The 18422-nt window shown below is 44.6% G+C and overlaps 2 non-coding genes and 2 pseudogenes across 2 annotated transcripts; all 4 read left to right on the top strand.

The window, feature by feature from the left end:
- The first annotated feature begins 215 nt into the window (after window positions 1-215).
- LOC149157294 (18S ribosomal RNA) lies at window positions 216-2027 on the top strand (annotated as a pseudogene).
- Window positions 2028-4649: 2622 nt separating this feature from the next.
- On the top strand, window positions 4650-4803 carry LOC149157293 (5.8S ribosomal RNA; annotated as a pseudogene).
- Window positions 4804-5050: 247 nt separating this feature from the next.
- On the top strand, window positions 5051-8459 carry LOC149157292 (25S ribosomal RNA). Its single transcript, XR_016262118.1, has one exon. It is a non-coding gene; the product is annotated as a 25S ribosomal RNA (ribosomal RNA).
- A 9719-nt stretch (window positions 8460-18178) lies between these two features.
- LOC149157291 (5.8S ribosomal RNA) lies at window positions 18179-18330 on the top strand. The gene has a single exon (XR_016262155.1). It is a non-coding gene; the product is annotated as a 5.8S ribosomal RNA (ribosomal RNA).
- Window positions 18331-18422: the final 92 nt, after the last annotated feature.

Here is an 18422-nt window from a genome sequence, read left to right as displayed (position 1 = left end):
AACTCCAAAGTGGCCTTGGTGCATTGTCATTCGGCAGGTCTACCCATTTGTTCGCCATTTCCTTGGCATGTTGCATGTGATTCCTTCTTGGGATGCAAGAGGTGCAAGGCATAAATGTTTTACATGATATTTTGTTATCTCTTTGACTTGATGGGTGTTCAAGTTGGCTCTTGGTAAGAGAGTGCCATGGAATTCCCTTTGAAGTGGGAGGGTGCTACCTGGTTGATCCTGCCAATAGTCATATGCTTGTCTCAAAGATTAAGCCATGCATGTCTAAGTATGAACTAATTCAGACTGTGAAACTACAGATGGCTCGTTAAATCAATTATAGTTTTTCTATGGTACCATACTACTTGGATAACCATAGTAATTCTAGAGCTAATACGTGCAACAAGTCCTGACCCTTTGGAAGGGATGAATTTTTTAGATAAAAGGCCAGTGTGGGCTTGCCTGCTTCTCAAGTGAATCATGATAACTCAATGGATCGCACAGCCCTTATGCTGGCGATGCTTCATTCAAATTTCTTCCCTATAAACTTTCGATGGTAGGATAGAGGCCTACCATGGTGGTGATAGGTTACAAAGAATTAGGGTTCGATTCTGGAGAGGGAGCTTGAGAAATGGCTACCACATCCAAGTAAGGAAACAGGCATGCAAATTACCCAATCCTGACATGGGGAGGTGGTGACAATAAATAACAATAATAGGCTCATCAAGTCTAGTAATTGGAATGAGTACAATCTAAATCCCTTAACGACGATCCATTGGAGGGCAAGTCTGGTGCCAACAACCATAGTAATTCGAGCTCCAATAGCATATATTTAAGTTGTTGCGGTTAAAAAGCTCGTAGTTGGATCTTGGGTCGTAAAGGTTGGTTCGCCTACTCAGTATGCACCTGCCCTTCCATCCCTTTTCTCAGCAGCATGCTCCTGGCCTTAATTGGTTGGGTCATGGCTTTGACGTTGTTACTTTGAAAAAATTAGAGTGCTCAAAGCAAGCCTATGCTCTGAATACATTAGCATGGAATAATGTGATAGGAGTTTGATACTATTGTGTTGGCCTTCGGGACCAGAGTAATGATTAATAGGGACTTTCGGGGGCATCCGTATTTCATTTTCAGAGGTGAAATTATTGGATTTATGAAAGATGGACCACTGCAAAATAATTTTCCAAGGATGTTTTCATTACTCAAGAACAAAAGTTGGGGGCTCAAATATGATCAGATGCCATCCTAGTCTCAACCATAAATGATGTTGACTAGGGATCAATGGATTTTCCTCTAAGGACTCCGCCAGCACCTTCTGAGAAATCAGAGTGTTTGGGTTCCGGGGGGAGTATGGTCGCAAGGCTGAAACTTAAAGGAATTGATGGAAGGGCACCACCAGGAGTGGATCCTGTTGCTTAATTTGACTCAACACAGGGAAACTTACTAAGTCCAGACATAGTAAGGATTGAAAAATTGAGAGCTCTTTCTTGATTCTATGGGTGGTGGTGCATGGTTGTTCTTAGTTGGTGGAGAAATTTGTCTGGCTAATTCTGATAATGAACGAGACCTCATATTACTAACTATCTACGCGGAGGTTCCCCTTCATAGCCAGCTTCTTAGAGGGACTATGGCCATTTAGGCCATGGAATTTTGAGGCAATAATAGGTCTGTGATGCCCTTAGATGTTTTGGGCTACACGCGTGCTACACTGATGCAACTAATGATATTTTCTTCCTGGTTTGAGAGGATCAGGAAATCTTCTCAAATTGCATCATGATGTGGATAGACCATTGCGATTATTGGTCTTCAACAAGCAATTCCTAGTAAGCGCATGTCATCAACTTGTGTTGACTACGTCGCTGCCCTTTGTACACAACCCCCCACTCTCCTACTAATTGAATGATCCAGTGAAGTGTCCAGATTGTGTCGACAATGGTGGTTCACTACCGTCGATGTCATGGAAAGTTCATTAAACCTTATCATTTAGAGGAAGGAGAAGTCGTAACAAGGTTACCATAGGTGAACCTACGGTAGGATCATTAATAGCAGGGGTTTTCTTTTTTGGTTTGGGTTGGTTGGGTTTTGATTGCAATGTGGGATTGTGTGGTGTGTCTCTAGGGGAGCGGGTTTGGTGTTTGGTGGGAACATTGTTGGTTGCTTGTCTTGAGGTAACACTTGTTTTTTCGTGTCTGTGCTTGCAAGCCATGCTTGTTCTTGTCCCACCCATCCTTTGTTCTTCTTTCCCCCAATGTATTTCTATATGGGGTTTGGAATCTTGTTTCTTGGGAGCCCTTCAGATGATCTGTTCTACCAGGCATGGTTGCTGCAGTTAAGGTGCTTGGGAAATACGATGGATAAATTTAGACTCATTCATAGCGGCGGTGCTTGGTATTTTGTTTGTTGGAAGGCATGGGCCAAGGGTACGGGCTTCCATATTTGGTTCTCTCGAAAAGGTGGCGGTGGTTGATGTGTTGCTTGGGTGAGCTTTTTTGCTAGTGTTTAGGTCAAGGGAGTGGTTGTGCACGTGCCTAGTAGCTCAATCCTTCTGTGAGGGGAAATTGTCAGTGTGGGGTCAGTCTGGGATGGATGAAGAGTGGTTCAACCCATTGGGCTGGCCACTCTAGTGCTCCCGACCATTCCTCGATATGCCCTCACAGAAGGGTTGGGTGTCCAGGTAATAAAAAACTTCTCCCTCGGTTTGAGCTCCATCGAGATTGCAATTTTCCCCGCCAATGGGCATGAGGGTGACAATGTTCCTCCCTTTAGATTTTTGGCTTTTTGTGGGACTTGGTCATTTCTTTGTTTCGTGGTGTGCACTTTGCAGTCATCCCTCTCTTTAGTGGCCTTGCACCATCAATTTATTTTTCACCTGTGGCTTTCTCCAACATTGAGCATTGGCCTGTGACAACTCCTCTTTGGAGTTTGATTCTTGACCCCCATTGACTTTCTCGCTGGAAAGGATATTGGGTGTTTTGTACACAGAGGGGTGCAATAGCAGGGTGGGTTTGTTATTAGTAGTCTATTTGTCATTTGAAGCCTTATGCCAGGCTGCGGGGTTGTTTACCTCTCAGTAACATTCTCCAGAAACTAGTCTCATCGCGGCCCTTGTCTTTTCTACTGGTCAAGTTTAGGTTGTGATTTATTTGCTTGGTTGTTTGATTGTTTTTTGTTATGTTGTAAGCTAGAAAGGGTGTTGTTCCGTAATGTATGTGGGAGGGTGTGAAGAGGTGGGATGCTTTTTGATTGGGTGCCTTGTTTGATTTATTTTTGGTTAGTTGACATCTACTTGGCGTGCTGTTGAGCTTCTCTCTTTTCTTGGGATCTTTGTTTCTTTCATGTTGTTTTCTTCCCTTATTCCTTTTGCCCCTAGCTTTATGGAGAATAGGTGGGATTGTTGTGGATTGGTGTTCGGGAAGGACGAAAAGTAGTGCGAGTTCTCGGGGTGGCCACCCTAGTCTTTCTCAATCATCGTCCCCTACAGTTCCCCCATTTTTGTGAAGGCACAGGGTTTGGGAAGTGTGTTCTCTGTTTGAGCCTCCCCTTCTGAGCTAGTAGCCATGTTTGATATCTCTTGCTTTCATGTTGTTTTCTTCCCTTCTTGCTTTCGGACCCTAACTTTATGGAGAAAAGGTGGGATTGTTGTGGATTGGTGTTCAAGAAGGATGAAAAGGAGTGTGAATTCCGGGGGTGGCCACCCTAGTCCTTCTCAATCATCGTCCCCTGTAGTTCCCCCCATTTTGTGAAGGCATGAGGTTGGGACAGCTTGTTATCTGTTTGAGCCTCCCCTTGTGAGCCGGTAGACACATTTGATATCTCTCTTTCTTTCATGTTGTTTTCTTCCCTTATTCCTTTTGGCCCCCAGCTTTACGAAGAAAGGTGGGATTGTTGTGGATTGGTGTTCAGGAAGGATGAAACACAATGTGAGCTCCCACGGTGGCCACCCTAGTCCTTCTCAATCATCGTTCCCTACAGTTCCCCCCTTTTTGCCAAGGCATAGGGTTGGGGAAGCTTGTTCTCTATTTGAATCCTCCCCTTGTGAGCTGGTAGCCATGGTTGATATCCCTTTCTTTCATGTTTTTTTCTTCCCTTCTTCCTTCTGGCCCCTAGCTTTATGGAGAAAAGGTGGGATTGTTGTGGATTGGTGTTTGGGAAGGACGAAACGCAGTGAAAGCTCTTGGGTTGGCCATCGCAATCCTTCTTGATCAATGTCCCCTTCAATTCCCTCCTTTTTTCGAAGGAACGGGGCTTGGGAGTCATGTACTTTGTTTGAGCCTCCCCTTGTGAGCTTGTAGCCATGTTTGATCTCTATTTCTTTCACCTTGTTTTCTTCCCTTCTTCCTTTCGGTCTGTAGCTTTATGGAGAAAAGGGGAAATTATTGTGGACTGGTGTTCAGGAAGGATTAAAAGCAATGTGAGCTCCCGAGGTGGCCACCCTAGTCCTTCTCAATTGTTGTTCCATGCATTCCCCCATTTTTGTAAGGGCGTGGGGCTCAGGGAGATTGTTCTCTGTTTGAGCCTCCTCCTGTGAGGGGGGTAGACACCTTTGTTTCTCTTTCTTTCATGCATTTTTCTTCCTTTCCTCCTTTTTGCCCTTAGCCTTACATTTGTTGTGGGGGATGCCCCTATTTAGTGTTGTGGTAGATTTTCTGGTAATACGTCGAAACAACTCTCAGAAACGGATATCTCGGATCTTATTATGATGAACAATGTAGCGAAATGAGATAATTAGGGTGAATTGCAAAATCTTGTGAATCATCAAGTTTTTGAATGCAATTTTCTTATGAGGCCTCAATCGAGGGCATGTCTGTCTAGGCATCGAATCCCATTCAAACACGCTCCCTGCAATATGTTAGGGAGCAACGGAGCTAGTTGTCCGTGCCCAATGCAGTGTGGTTGGCTGAAATATCTCAAGAAATGTTTCGTGGCATGCATTAGGAAGTGCTGATCTTGTCACCTTGGATGGGCAGTCGGCATTAGCTGATGTGGGCTTTGTGTGGCATTGCTCGAACTTGCTTTGCTCTCTCTTATCCTCCCATCGGGTAGGGCAGATTTAGCTCCAACTTTGCGACCTTAGCTCAGGTGAGAACACCTGATGAGTTTAAGCATATAATTAAGTGGAGGAAAAGAAACTTACAAGGATTACCCTAGTAGCAGCAAGCAAACTGGGAAGATCCCAGCATGAAAATTGGGTGGCAGTGTCGCCTAAATTGTAGTTTATAGAAGCGTCCTCAGTGGAAAACCTAGGCCAAGTCCCTTGGAAGAGGGCACCTCAGAGGGTGAGAGCCCCGTTGGGCCGAGACCCTGCCACATCATGAGGTGTTGTTGGTGAGTTGGGTTGTTTGGAAATGCAGCCCTAATTGGGTGCTAAATTCCGTCCAAGGCTAAATACAGGCGAGAGTGCAATAGCGGACAAGTATCGTGAGGGAAAGATGAAAAGGACTTTGAAAAGAGAGTTAAAGAGTGCTTGAAATTGCCAGGAGGGAAGCGGATGGAGGCTGTTGATGCGTCTTGGTCGGATGTGGAATGGCTCAGGCTAGTCCGCCGCTCAACTCGAGGTGAAAACCAACACGGGCTGCTACATCGTCATAAGTGCGGGTGGATTACTGCCTATCATTTTTCTGTTGTGGTGGTCAAGGAATGAAGCGCGTGCCCTTATGGCGGGTCGTGTGTACCTACATGCTCATGGTGTTGGTTGGCAAGATTTCCATTCGACTCATCTTGAAACATGGACCAAGAAGTCTAACATGTGTGCGAGTCGGTAGGCTTGAAAACTTGTGAGGCGCAAGGAAGCTGACGGGCGAGATCCCTTCTCTGTTGGGGTGCATCATCGACTGACCTTCAGCTTACACAAAGGACTCGAGTGTGAGTACACCTGTTGGGACCCAAAAGATAGTGAACTATGCTTGAGTAGGGCGAAGCTAGAGGAAACTCTGGTGGAGGCTCGTAGCGATACTGACGTGCAAATCATTCGTCTGACTTGGGTATAAGGGTGAAATACTAATCAAACCATCTAGTAGCTGGTTTCCTCTGAAATTTTCCTTAGGATAGCTGGAGCTCACGCGCAAGTTTTATCGGGTAAAGAAAATGATTAGAGGCATCGGGGGTGTCACGCCCTCGAACTATTCTCAAACATTAAATAGGTAAGAGGGTACGACTTGTCCATTGAGCCGTGCTATGGAATCGAGAGCTCCAAGTGGGTCATTTTTGGTAAGAAGAACTAGCGATGCGGGGTGAACCGAAAGTTGAGTTACAATGCTGAATTGCACACTAACCTAGATCCCACAAGGGTGTTGGTTGGTTAAGACAGTAGGACAGTGGCCATGGAATTTGAAATTTGATAAGGAGTGTGTAACAACTTACCTTTCAAATCAACTAGCCCCGAAAATGGATGGTGTTGAAGCACACAACCTATACTCAACCACCGAAGTAATTGCTTGGCTCCAATGAGTAGGAGGATGCGGGGGTCGTTGAGAAACCTCGGGTGTGAGCTTGGGTGGATCAGCCCTCAATGTAGATCTCTGTGGTAGTATCAAATATTCAAATGAGAACTTTGAAGACTAAAGTGGGGAAAGGTTCCATGTGAACAACACTTGGACATGGGTTAGTCAATCCTAAGAGATGGGGAAGCGTTGTATCAAGGGTGCAATCTACACAAGCATCGAAAGGGAATTGGGTTAATATTCCCAAACTGGGACATGGCGGCAGGTGGCAACGTTAGGAAACCGGAGACATCATAAGGGGCCCTGGGAAGAGTTATCTTTTCTTTTTAACAACTTGCCCACCCTAAAATCTGTTCACCCAGAGATAGGGTCCAACAGTTAGAAGAGCACCAAACATGTTGCGGTGTCCATTGTGCCCTCAGTAGCCCTTGAAAATCTGGAGGACCGAGTACCGTTCATCTGCGATCGTACTCATAACTACATCATGTCTCCAAGGTGAACAACCTATGGTCAATAGAACAATGTAGCTAAGGGAAGTCGGCAAAACGGATCCGTAACTTTGATAAAAGGATTGGCTCTGAGGCCTAGGCCTAGGGGTCTGTGCCCTCAACTCATGGGCTATCGGTAGTCTGCCCGAGTTGCTCTGATGGTGACGACAGGCAATCACGTGCCGATTGGGCTACGGGTGTAGAATGCCCCCTACCGGGGGATTTTCCCTAGGAGGCATACAGTTGAATCAGAACTGGTATGGACAAGGGGAATCCAACTATTTAATTAAAACAAAGCATTGTGATAGTCCCTGCAGATGCTGACGCAATGTGATTTTTTCCCAGTGCTTTGAATTTCAAAGTGAAGAAATTCAGTCAAACACAGGTAAATGGCAGGAGTAACTATGACTCTCTTAAGGTAGCGAAATGCCTTGTCATATAATTATTGATGTGCATCAATGGATTAACGAGATTCCCACTGTCCCTATTTACTATCTAGTGAAACCACAACCAAGGGAATGGGCTTGGCATAATCAACAGGGAAAGAAGACCCTGTTGAGCTTGACTCTAGTCCAACTTTGTGAAATGACTTGAGAGGTGTAGAATAAGCGGGAGCCGTTTTCAGTGCAAGTGGAATACCACTTCTTTTAACGTTATTTTACTTATTCCGTGGGGCAGAGGCAGGGCACTACCCCTGTTTTTGGACATAAGGCATGTTTTGGTGGGTCAATCTAGTTGGAATACATTATCAGGTGGGTAGTTTGGTTGGGGCGACATATCTATTAAAAGATAACGCAGGTGTCCTAAGAGGAGCTCAACGAGAATAGAAATCTCATGTGGAACAAAATGGTAAAATCTCATTTTATTTTGATTTTCAGTACGAATACACACCGTGAAAGCATGGCCTATCGATCCTTTAGATTTCCAGAATTTGAAGCTAGAGGTGTCAGAAAAGTTACCACAGGGATAACTGGCTTGTGGTAGCCAAGTGTTCATAGCGACATTGCTTTTTGATCCTTTGATGTCGGTTCTTCCTATCATTGTGAAGCAGAATTCACCAAGTGTTTGATTGTTCACCTACCAATAGGGAACGTGAGATGGGTTTAGACCATCGTGAGATAGGTTAGTTTTACCCTATTGATGAACTGCACCACAATAGTAATTCAACTTAGTACAAGAGGAACTATTGATTTACACAATTGGTCATCGTACTTGGTTGAAAAGCCAGTGGTGCAAAGCTACCGTGTGTCGGATTATGATTGAATGCGTGTAAGTCAGAATCCACGCTAGAAGTGATGGATGTCACTCTTCAACTATATCTCAACCTGCAGTAGGGGCATCGCTTTGTCGCCCCCAGGAGCCCGTGTCATTTGCAAGTCGTGACTGTGAAGCATCTCGATCAGGGCAACTTTCAAGCTCAATTCCAAACAGTCGTTGAGAAGAATCCTTCGTAGACGACTTAAATACATGACAGGGTATTGTAAGTGGCAGAGTGGCCTTGCTGCCATGATCCACTAAGGTTCAACACTTGGTTGCCTTGATTCAGAGCTTTGATCTTGTCACAAAAAAACCTGGAAATCCCTCCTGCTCTCGCACCCTTGCATCTTCCTCCAAATGATAATTTTTTATTGCTTGGGGGTGGGAAATTTGGGGTTTCCATGTTGCGATGGAAAAGGCACTGAAGCTCAGGAAGATTGGGGTTTCCATGTCACGCTTCAGTGCCCAAAATTTTGGAGTTTCCATGTCGCGCCTCGATGCCCAAAATTTGGGGTTTCCACATTGTGATGAAAAAGGCGCAAAGCATGGGAAAAATGGGGCTTTCGCTCAGCGCAAAAAATTTGGGGTTTCCATGTCACTCCCAAAATTTGGGGTTTCCACCTGGCACCTAAAATTTGAGGCTTCCACCTGGCACCTAAAATTTGGGGCTTCCACGTCGCACCCAAAATTTGGGTTTTCCAAGCTGTGCCCTGGTGCCAAAACCTGGGGAAACTTGGGGTTTCCATGTTGCACCATGACCAAAACTAGCAGAGGCGAAGCCTGGGGAAACTTGGGGTTTCCATGTCGTGCCCTAGTGCCCAAGCCTAGGAAACTTGGGGTTTCCATGTCGTGCCATGACCGAAACCGGTGGCACCCAAGCCTAGGAAAACTTGGGGTTTCCATGTCACGCCACGGTCGAAACCGGCGGCACCCAAGTCTGGGTAAACTTGGGGTTTCCATGTCCCGCCCTTAATGGAACTGTGGGTTTCCACATTTTACGGCATGATATAAATGCGGGGTTTTCAAAAACGCCCCAACACGGGGAACTTGGGGTTTCCATGACGATGCAAACCAGCTCGCAAGTCTGGGGAACTTGGGGTGTTTCAAAACTACTACCCAAGTATGGGGAACTCATGGTTTCCATGTCACGACACAACCAGAACCACCAATGGAAACCACCCAAGTCTGGGAAACCTGGGGTTTCCATGTCGCGGTACACCCTGAATTTCCTGAGAGTTTGTGGAACTTTAGATTTCCATGTCATGGGGTTACGGAAAGCCACCAAAGTCCGGGGAACTCGGTGTGTCCATTTCATGGCACAATGGAAACTGCTACCCAAGTCAGTGGACACATGGGGTTTCCATTTCACGTCATGACAAAAATTGCTACCCAAATCTGGAAAATGCGGGGTTCCCATGTTGCTCGCGCCATGGCTAAAACTACTACCCAAGTCTAGGGAGCTTTAGGTTTCAATGTCATCGCACGACAGGGAATGAATGCCCATGTTTTGGGAACTTCAGGTTTCCATGTCATCGCGTGATAGGGAATTATCACCCAAGTCTACAGAACACGGGGTTTTCCATTCTGTGGCATGATGAAAACCACCCAATTATGGGAAGCTCGGGGTCTTCCATGTCCCACCACGATAGAAACCGCGACCTTGGTGCAGGGAACTCATATTTCCATGTCATAGAGTGATAGAGAACCACCCAATTCCATAGAACCTGGGGGCTTTTGTTTCAGGGCATGAGGGAAACTGCTTAATTCTAGGAACCTCTGGGGTCTCCATCTCCCACGCGGGTGAAAAACGCGGTCCCAGTGCGGGAAACTTGGGTTTCCATGTCACAACATGACCAAAATCCCCCAAGTTTATTGAACTCATGGTTTGCATGTTGCAGAACGATGAAGAACCACCCAAGTCTTGTAAACTCAGGGTTTCCATTTCGCGGCAAGGTGGAAACCACTTGCCTAGTTTGTCACTGGAACTTGGGGTTTCCATGCCTCGTTGTGACAGGAGCCATCCAAGTGCGAGCAAAGTGGGGTTTCCCTGCCCCATCGTGATGACAGCGGCCCAAGTGTTCGAAATCTAGGGTTTCCATGTCCCATTGCACTGGAAACCTCTACCACGTACGGGTGGGGGGGCCTGGGGTGTCAGGTATTCGATTCGGGAGCACCTTAGAGAGTCGAAAGACTAAACCCATAGTATGGGCGCCCGCATTCAGTTATATGCGACTCGGGTGAGCGTTCGGTTATATGCAAAGACTAAGCTCGACATTCTATTATGCGTGATGGTGATGGGCGCACTCATAGCGGGCACACTGTGTTGGGCAGGGTGCATACCCCTTGATAAGTGCACAATGGGTGAGTCACCAGCGAAAGGTGCATGGGAGACCCTTATTGGGTGCCCAAATGAAAGAGGTGACCATGTGTGGACAAGTTAGGACATGGGAAGGTGTATGACGTGAGGTGACAGATGTAATCAACTAATTGTTGGAGCCAACCCATGAGTGTGATGATGCCCATGAAGGGACGTGGCGGTTTGTTGGAATGGGGTGTGTCGAGGTTATGTGGCAGGTCGGCCAGGCATGCATGTTGATGGAGCCGACCCTTGTTATCCCCAAGAGACACGGCCCTTGGGTGAAGGGATGCATATAAGTAAAGAGGATGGCATTCGATGAAGGGACATTGAACTCAGACTTCCACATTGCAGAAAAAGTGTGAAGGAAGGAGCTAGCGAAAAAAAAGGAAGAGAAGGACGTAGGTAAGAGGGCCGCACCGGTGGGTAGATTATAGTGGGCGGGTCAGACTTGGTACTGCAGAAAAGTAGAGCGAGGCGGGTTATCGACCAGGCAGGCAGGCTGCACAGCATGCGGGCCATGCACCCTCACTATGGACCACACCGAGGGGCAGATTTTATGTGCCACGGAATAGAAAGTCATGCAGATAGGTTCGAAGTTCAGGTGTGGAGTGGTGTTGTGTAGGCTGTGGGCAATGCAGCGCAACCACATGACATGACAGGTTGAAAGAATTATTGTGGAGATAAATCCCCTCTGCGGACCAAGGCGATCCCTACTAGCCTAGACCGGGTCTAACAACAATCAAACAATGCTATCATGCAAGTTCCTTATTGCAAATTACAGGTGGATGATGAGAACCTACTTGGATTCCAACGCTAATAATCGTAGAAGAGACGTCTCTCTCGTTCCTTTGCTTCGGCCGGTCACGATCCCCACGATCTCTGTAATTGGACACCTGCACATGCAAAGAACAACACAAATACAAGCATAAAATCCAATAGATGCAATTATATATCAGTCAGAAAACATATAACTCAACATCAATCATTACAAAGGACAATGAGAGTGGAACCATAATGATAGTCATCTATTATTGATAAACAACAAAGAAGGATACAACCATAGTTCTGACGTCAAATCCTCCTTTGGCTGGGTGATTAGCTACACAAGTCTTACAAAGCTTGTTGGGATGGGAAACAAGCCTCTCTCTCCTTGGTGACGAGAATCTTCTCACTTAGATTTGGCCTTATGGATGCAAAGGAGGCTCTTGCAACTTTAATCTCTTGAACTCCTGGAACTCTTACTATCACTAGCACTCTACTGGAACTAGCTTGCTCAAGGCATAGAGACAAGATTTTATAGATAGAGGGGAAGGAGATAAGATCAATCACAATTTCCATGGGATTGGCTTTATCACTTAGAAGCTTCCATGAAAGGTGGCAAACCACTTCCCTTCTATGGAGATTCGAATCCAAACCATCCTAACTCAACACGGATTCAGTTGGTGAATGGGTTAAGGAGAACCTTCGGAAGTTTGTTTGTTAAAAACTTTACCCAACTGGGTTGGCGCGAGTGCGACTCTGAGACAGAGCGCCACTGGCGTGCCCTCTTTAGAGGATTTCCCCCATTGGCGCGGGCAGTACACTATGGACCCGCGCTAATGCTAAAAGGGCTATTTTTATGGGTATGCTGCAGGAGATGTCTTCAGGGCATATGAAGCTCATACTTAGAGGAATATAATGCAAGTGTTTTCAGGTCATGTCACTTCTCACAGGTCCCGGAATGATTCCTCCAGTGTCTAGGAGAGGGGTAACAGGGATGGTGACAAACGGTGACAAATTATTGTGTAACAAGAATAATTGAAGAAGATAAATTAATGGTAAGTTATTTTCACTACATTGTTAAGAACACTTATTGGAAAATTGACTGAGTGTTGAAGTAGGCACAAACCATGTACTAGTGTATTGGTAAAAGGAAAAAGTACGGTGGTGCAACACCCACTTATGTGTGGTTGAAATACTACCACTAGGATAGGAGCGTGACATGGGGTCTCCAAGTCCCTCCTCGACAAAATTCGCCAAATTGTGAGGAACTTAGGGATTCCATGTCCTGCATTGTCAAAAGCCCCCCAAGTGCAAGAAATTTGGGGTTTCCATGTCTCGTCATGATGGAAATCACCCCAGGAGCAGTAAACTTGGTGTACATCAAGTCTGAAACCTCACATCAAGAAAAAGGCTCAGTTGGTCAAGAAAATGAAGGTTTCTTCATTGGTAAATGATCTCACTAAGGATCAAAGGTTGGAGTCTCTTCTAGAGCTAGTCCACCAAGGACTATCAAAAATTGAAAGAAGGACATAGTTCCTGAGAAGGAAGTGCGAAAGAAAAAAAGTGCAGAGAGGAGGAAGGACTTGACTTGTGTTTGGTGGATATTCTTGTCAAGGGTCTAGGGCTTCGCAATTACCAATAATAAGCTTTAATAATATAAATTTACGAAAGGGTTTTCCTCTCTGAGAGAGAGAGTTTTTGCCCTGGTAAAGAGCCAACATCTTGTGTTCTTTTTCTTCTGTTTTTTGCACCAGTTTGATGAAGTAAACACACATGCATTAATAAAAAGAGAAGAAGATTAAGATAACAAGATAAATTGTAAAAGATCTTCACAAATTGTTATCAAGTATAGAAGAATCCTGCTATACCCCATTTCCCCATATTCTTCAACGCTGAATCGGAGCTAGGAAAGGGAATCTCAAGAACATCCACAAGGTTGAAGCATCAAGCCAAGAAGTCTCAATCACATCAAGGACAAGAAGGTCTACCATCTACCATTCATCATGGAAGACTACAAAGCAAGAAGAAACACCTTGTATAAAGGCACCTACAAGAAGAACAAATCAAAGAGGGACCTACATCAAGCTACACCATCTTGAAAAATGAAAGGCACTATGAGTCAAGTCATCAAGCAAGTCCATTTGAAGAAAGAAACTTGAAGAACATCAAGATCTAAGGAAGGCAAGCCATCAAGTCTTCAAGAAGAAAGTAAGTGCACTACATCTCAAACTCTATCAAGTAAGTATATGTCCCCTTCTGAGTATACCTAAATGTCTTTTTGCAAGGAAAGTAACAAATTGGTTGGGACCACTGCATGTCCAAAGTCCAATGATTTGGATGCCAAGAATATGGACACTACAAAAGGGATTGTCTTAAACTTAAGAAGGACAACAAAAAAAAGAGAAAAAGGGAAGAATCTCATGTAACTCAAGAAGTGAAAGAAGATGACAAGAAGCAAAAGAAGGAAGATCCTCCTATGACTAAGTCAACCTCTTTGCTTAGAATCTTCTTTCAAAGTTTTGAGTAGTATAGGAGCATATAGAAATAGAACAGATTGCATGTTTAAAGGTATCTTCTAGAATATAGGAGCATGGTGTAGATATAGCTCAAGATATTCACATAGAAGGATCATACCTATTATAGGGTCTCATCCACAATGAAAAAATGATTGATCATGATCAAAATTCTTAGAAGGCCTCCATCATCAAAGGAAAAAACACTTGCAAGGTAAGGGTCTTCAAGATCCTCTGATGGAATCTTCAAAATAAGGTTCGTACATAAGGGGGTATATGTCTCATTGGGAATCCCATTTATGGGATGCAAGAAAGGATGATATACAGGTGAGAGCAGATTAAGCAAGAAAGGCTACACCAATTGAGGAGAACTATCAAATAAAGCTGAAATAATAAAAGCATAATCAAGATGAGGTATGTATGCATCAAACTTTAAGTCATGTCATCATATATATTGGGTCATGCGAAAATTTCTAGAATCATGATCAATAATAAAGGGATCTCTTTCGCCAATGATATGCTCAGAGGCATGTACTAAAATAGAGTAAAGGTCAACATGAATAAGTGCTCTCATAAGGATTATAAGGTGGTTGACTAATCAATCCAAGAAGAAGAAAATGAAGAAAGAGATCAATCATGTGAAGGACATCATGGTCACAACATATAACTATTTGACAAGATTCCTCAACATCTCTCAAAAGAAGGAATGACAACTCTGACAATGGAAGAAAAAGATCAAAGGACACTTGACACCTATGAAGGCCTTGGAGATAGTAAGGTGTAAATAACTGATTCAACTCTACAAATATGTCATGATGAAGAGGCCATCCAACAGAAGCACCATTTGATGTTGAAGCAATATCATGATGAAGTCATGAAGGGCCACTAAATCAAAGTATGGGAACAAGCAAGTACAACTAAGAATCCACGTGATAAGTATTATGAAGGATAGACAAGATTACAAAGGAGTAGCTAGATGACAAAAAGGACTTGATATATATCAAGAAGGCCACTTTCCACAAATGGAGCAATGACATGACAAACCAGGAGGGAAAGTGATTGATGGACGGTACCCTACCAAGAAGAAGTTCAAACAAAGACTTCATGACTTCGAAGGAAAGAAGGAGATCAAGGAGCTGAAGGACCCACGAAGAAGAGGTTTTTGATGAATGGAAAACTCCCTAGCTAGGAGGGAGTCCTAACAAGTTCCCAACTACAAAGGAGCTTGGGCATGTTCCTTGTCAGAGGAAACTTGGGCATGTCTTCCTCAATCAAGGGGAAGAGATAGACACAACATTCTTGTCTTCACTTGGCAAGAAAGAATGGGAGGATTGGGTAATCATCTAGCATCTAATGCTCTTTGAGGATGTGTAGGGCATCCAAGATAAGAGTAGGCAAGAGGAGTGATATTCTTTGAGGGATGGGAACCCAAGACAAGATTTTTCCTAGAAGGTCATACTGAGGGAACACCAAGGTGGGTATGTACCTTGAGAGACAATGACTAAGGTGTTTATAAGCCATTGGCCTTGCCAACATTGTGCTCTGATCTTATGAGAGATAAAGTTGTTAGTCAAGGCCTTGCTATGAACAACGTTGATGCTATAACACATGGGTTGCCAATCCGGTTTATCTTATGTGAATTATTCAATATTGAAAAATAGCCAAACACCTTGTAATGATCTATGAATACCTCCCTAGTTAAGACGGGGTGTTGAAGAAAGTGTAACTGGGTTCGGTCTTCATAAATGTACTTTTGATATTTGTATTTATTCAAGAAAATAAATAAATAACTAAATAAATAAATAAATATATATATATATATATATTATTTATCATTGAGTTGGGGGCATTTAGAGGAAGGAGAAGTCGTAACAAGGTTACCCTAGGGGAACCTGCAGTAGGATCATTGATAGCAGGGGTTTTCTTTTTTGGTTCGGGTTGGTTGGGTTTCGATTGCAATGTGGGACTGTGTGGTGTGTCTCTAGGGGAGTGAGTTTGGTATCTAGCAAGAACATTGTTGGGTTGCTTGTCTTGAGTTGATGCTTGTTTTTTCGTGTGTGTGATTGCAGGCCATGCTTGTGCTTGTCCCACCCATCCTTTGTTTTTCTTCCCCCCAATGTGTTTCTGTAGGGGGTTCAGAAGCTTGTTTCTTGGGAGCCCTTCAAATGATCTATTCGGCTGGGCATGGTTGCTGCAGTTGAGGTGCTTGGGAAATATAATGGATAAATTTTGACTCATTCGTAGTGGTGGTGCTTGGTCTTTTGTTCATTGGAAGGCATGGGCCAAGGGTGTGGGCTTCCATACTTGGTTTTCTCGAAAAGGCAGCAGTGGTTGATGTGTTTCTTGGGTGAGCTATTTTACTAGTGGTTGGGTCAAGGGAGTAGTTGCGTGTGTGCCTGTTATCTCAAACCTTCCATGAGGGAAATTGTCTGGGTGGGGTCATTATGGGATGGATGAAGAGCGGTTCAACCTGTCAGGCTGGCCACCCTATTCCTCTTGACCGTTCCTCGATATGCCCTCGCGAAAGGGTTGGGTGTCTAGGTAATGAAAACCCCTCCCTCGGTCTGAGCTCCATCGAGATCGCAATTTTCCGGCCAATGGGCATGAGGGTTGAAATCTTACCTCGTGCCTTTGCCATTGAGGGAATTCCTCATCCTCTCATGAGCCACTCCCCTTCTAAGGAAAAAAGGAGTAGCGGGTTGTGTCTTTGTTCCTCCCTTTGGATTGTGGGTTTTTTGTGGGACTTGGTCATTTCTTTGTTTCATGGTGTCTACTTTGCGGACGTCCCTCTCTTTAGTGGCCTTGCACCATTGATGTATTTTTGTCTCGTGGATTTCTCTAGCATTGAGTGTCGGCGTGTGACAACTCCTCTTTGGAGTTTGATTCTTGACCCCCGTTGACTTTCTCACTGGAAAGTTTGTTGGGTGTTTTGTACATGGAGGGTTGCAATAGCGAGGTGGGTTTGTTATTAGTAGTCTATTTTTCATTTGAAGCATTGTTCAGGGTTGTGAGGTTGTTTACCTCTCAGTAACATGCTTCAGACATTGGTCTCATCATGGCCCTTGTCTTTTCTAGTGGTAAAGTTTAGGTTGTGATTTATTTTCTTGGTTGTTTGATTGTTGTTTGTTATATTGTAAGCTAGAAAGGGTGTTGTGCCGTAATGTATGTGGGACGGTGTGAAGAGGTGGGATGCTTTTTGATTGGGTGCCTTGTTTGATTTCTCTTTGGTTAGCAGACAACTACTCAGCATGCTGTTGAGCTTCTCTCTTTTCTTGGGATCTTTGTTTCCTTGGTGTTGTTTTCTTCCCTTCTTCCTTTTGCCCCTACCTTTATGGAGAAGAGGTGGGATTGTTGTGGATTCGTGTTCAGGAAGGACGAAAAGTAGTGCGAGTTCCTGAGATGTCCACCCTAGTCCTTCTTAATCGCCATGCCTTGCAGTTCCCCCCTTTTGAGAAGGCACGGGGTTTGGGAAGCTTGTTCTCTATTTGAGCCTCCCCTTGTAAGCTGGTAGCCACGTTTGATATCTCTTGCTTTCATGTTGTTTTCTTCCCTTCTTTCTTTTGGCCCTTGGATTTACGGAGAAAAGGTGGGATTGTTGTGGATTAGTGTTGAGGAAGGACGAAAAGCAATGTGAGTTCTGAGGGTGGCCACCCTAGTCCTTCTCGATCATTGTCCCCTGCAGTTCCCCCCTTTTTGCCAAGGCACGGGATTGGGGAAGCTTGTTCTCTATTTGAAGCCTCCCCTTGTGATCCAGTAGACACGGTTGATATCCCTTTCTTTCATGTTGTTTTCTTCCCTTCTTCCTTCTAGCCCCTAGCTTTACGGAGGAAAGGTGGGATTGTTGTGGATTGGTGTTCGGGAAGGACGAAATGCAGTGTGAGCTCCCAAGGTGGCCAACCTAGTCCTTCTCGATCATCGTCCCCTTCAATTCCCCCCTTTTTGCAAAGGAATGGGGCTTGGGAGCTTTGTGCTTTGTTTGAGCCTCCCCTTGTGAGCTGGTAGCCAGATTTGATCTCTATTTCTTTCACCTTGTTTTCTTCCCTTCTTCCTTCAGTCCCTAGCTTTACATAGAAAAAGGGGAATTGTTGTGGACTGGTGTTCGGGAAGGATTGAAAGTAGTGAAAGCTCCCAAGGTGGCCACCCTAGTCCTTCTTGATTGTTGTTCCATGCATTTCCCCCCTTTATGTGAGTGTATGGGGCTCGAGGAGATTGTTCTCTGTTTGAGCCTCCTCCTGTGAGGGGGGTAGACACCTTTGTTTCTCTTTATTTCATGTGTTTTTCTTCCTTTCCTCCTTCTGGCCCTTAGCCTTAGATTTGTTGTGGGGGTTGCCGCTATTCAGTGTTGTGGCAGATTTTTCGGTAATACGTGGAAATGACTCTCAGCAATGGATATCGGCTCTTGTTACATTGAAGAATGTAGCGAAATGTGATACTTAGTGTGAATTGCAGGATCTTGTGAATCATTAAGTTTTTGAATGCAATTTGTGCCTGAGGCCTCGATCGAGGGTATGTTTGTATGTGTGTTGCATCCCATTCAAACGCACTCCATGTAATATGTTAGGGAGTAGTGGAGCTGGTCATCCATGCCCAATGTGATGCGGTTGGTTGAAATACCTCA

Source organism: Pinus tabuliformis, chromosome 5_2 (assembly GCF_031772625.1).
Source record: "Pinus tabuliformis cultivar Carrire ecotype Pingquan chromosome 5_2, CPIR1, whole genome shotgun sequence".
NCBI lineage: Eukaryota > Viridiplantae > Streptophyta > Pinopsida > Pinales > Pinaceae > Pinus > Pinus tabuliformis.
The sequence above is the reverse complement of the archived record's forward strand: the minus strand, read 5'-3'. Positions and strand labels throughout refer to the sequence as shown.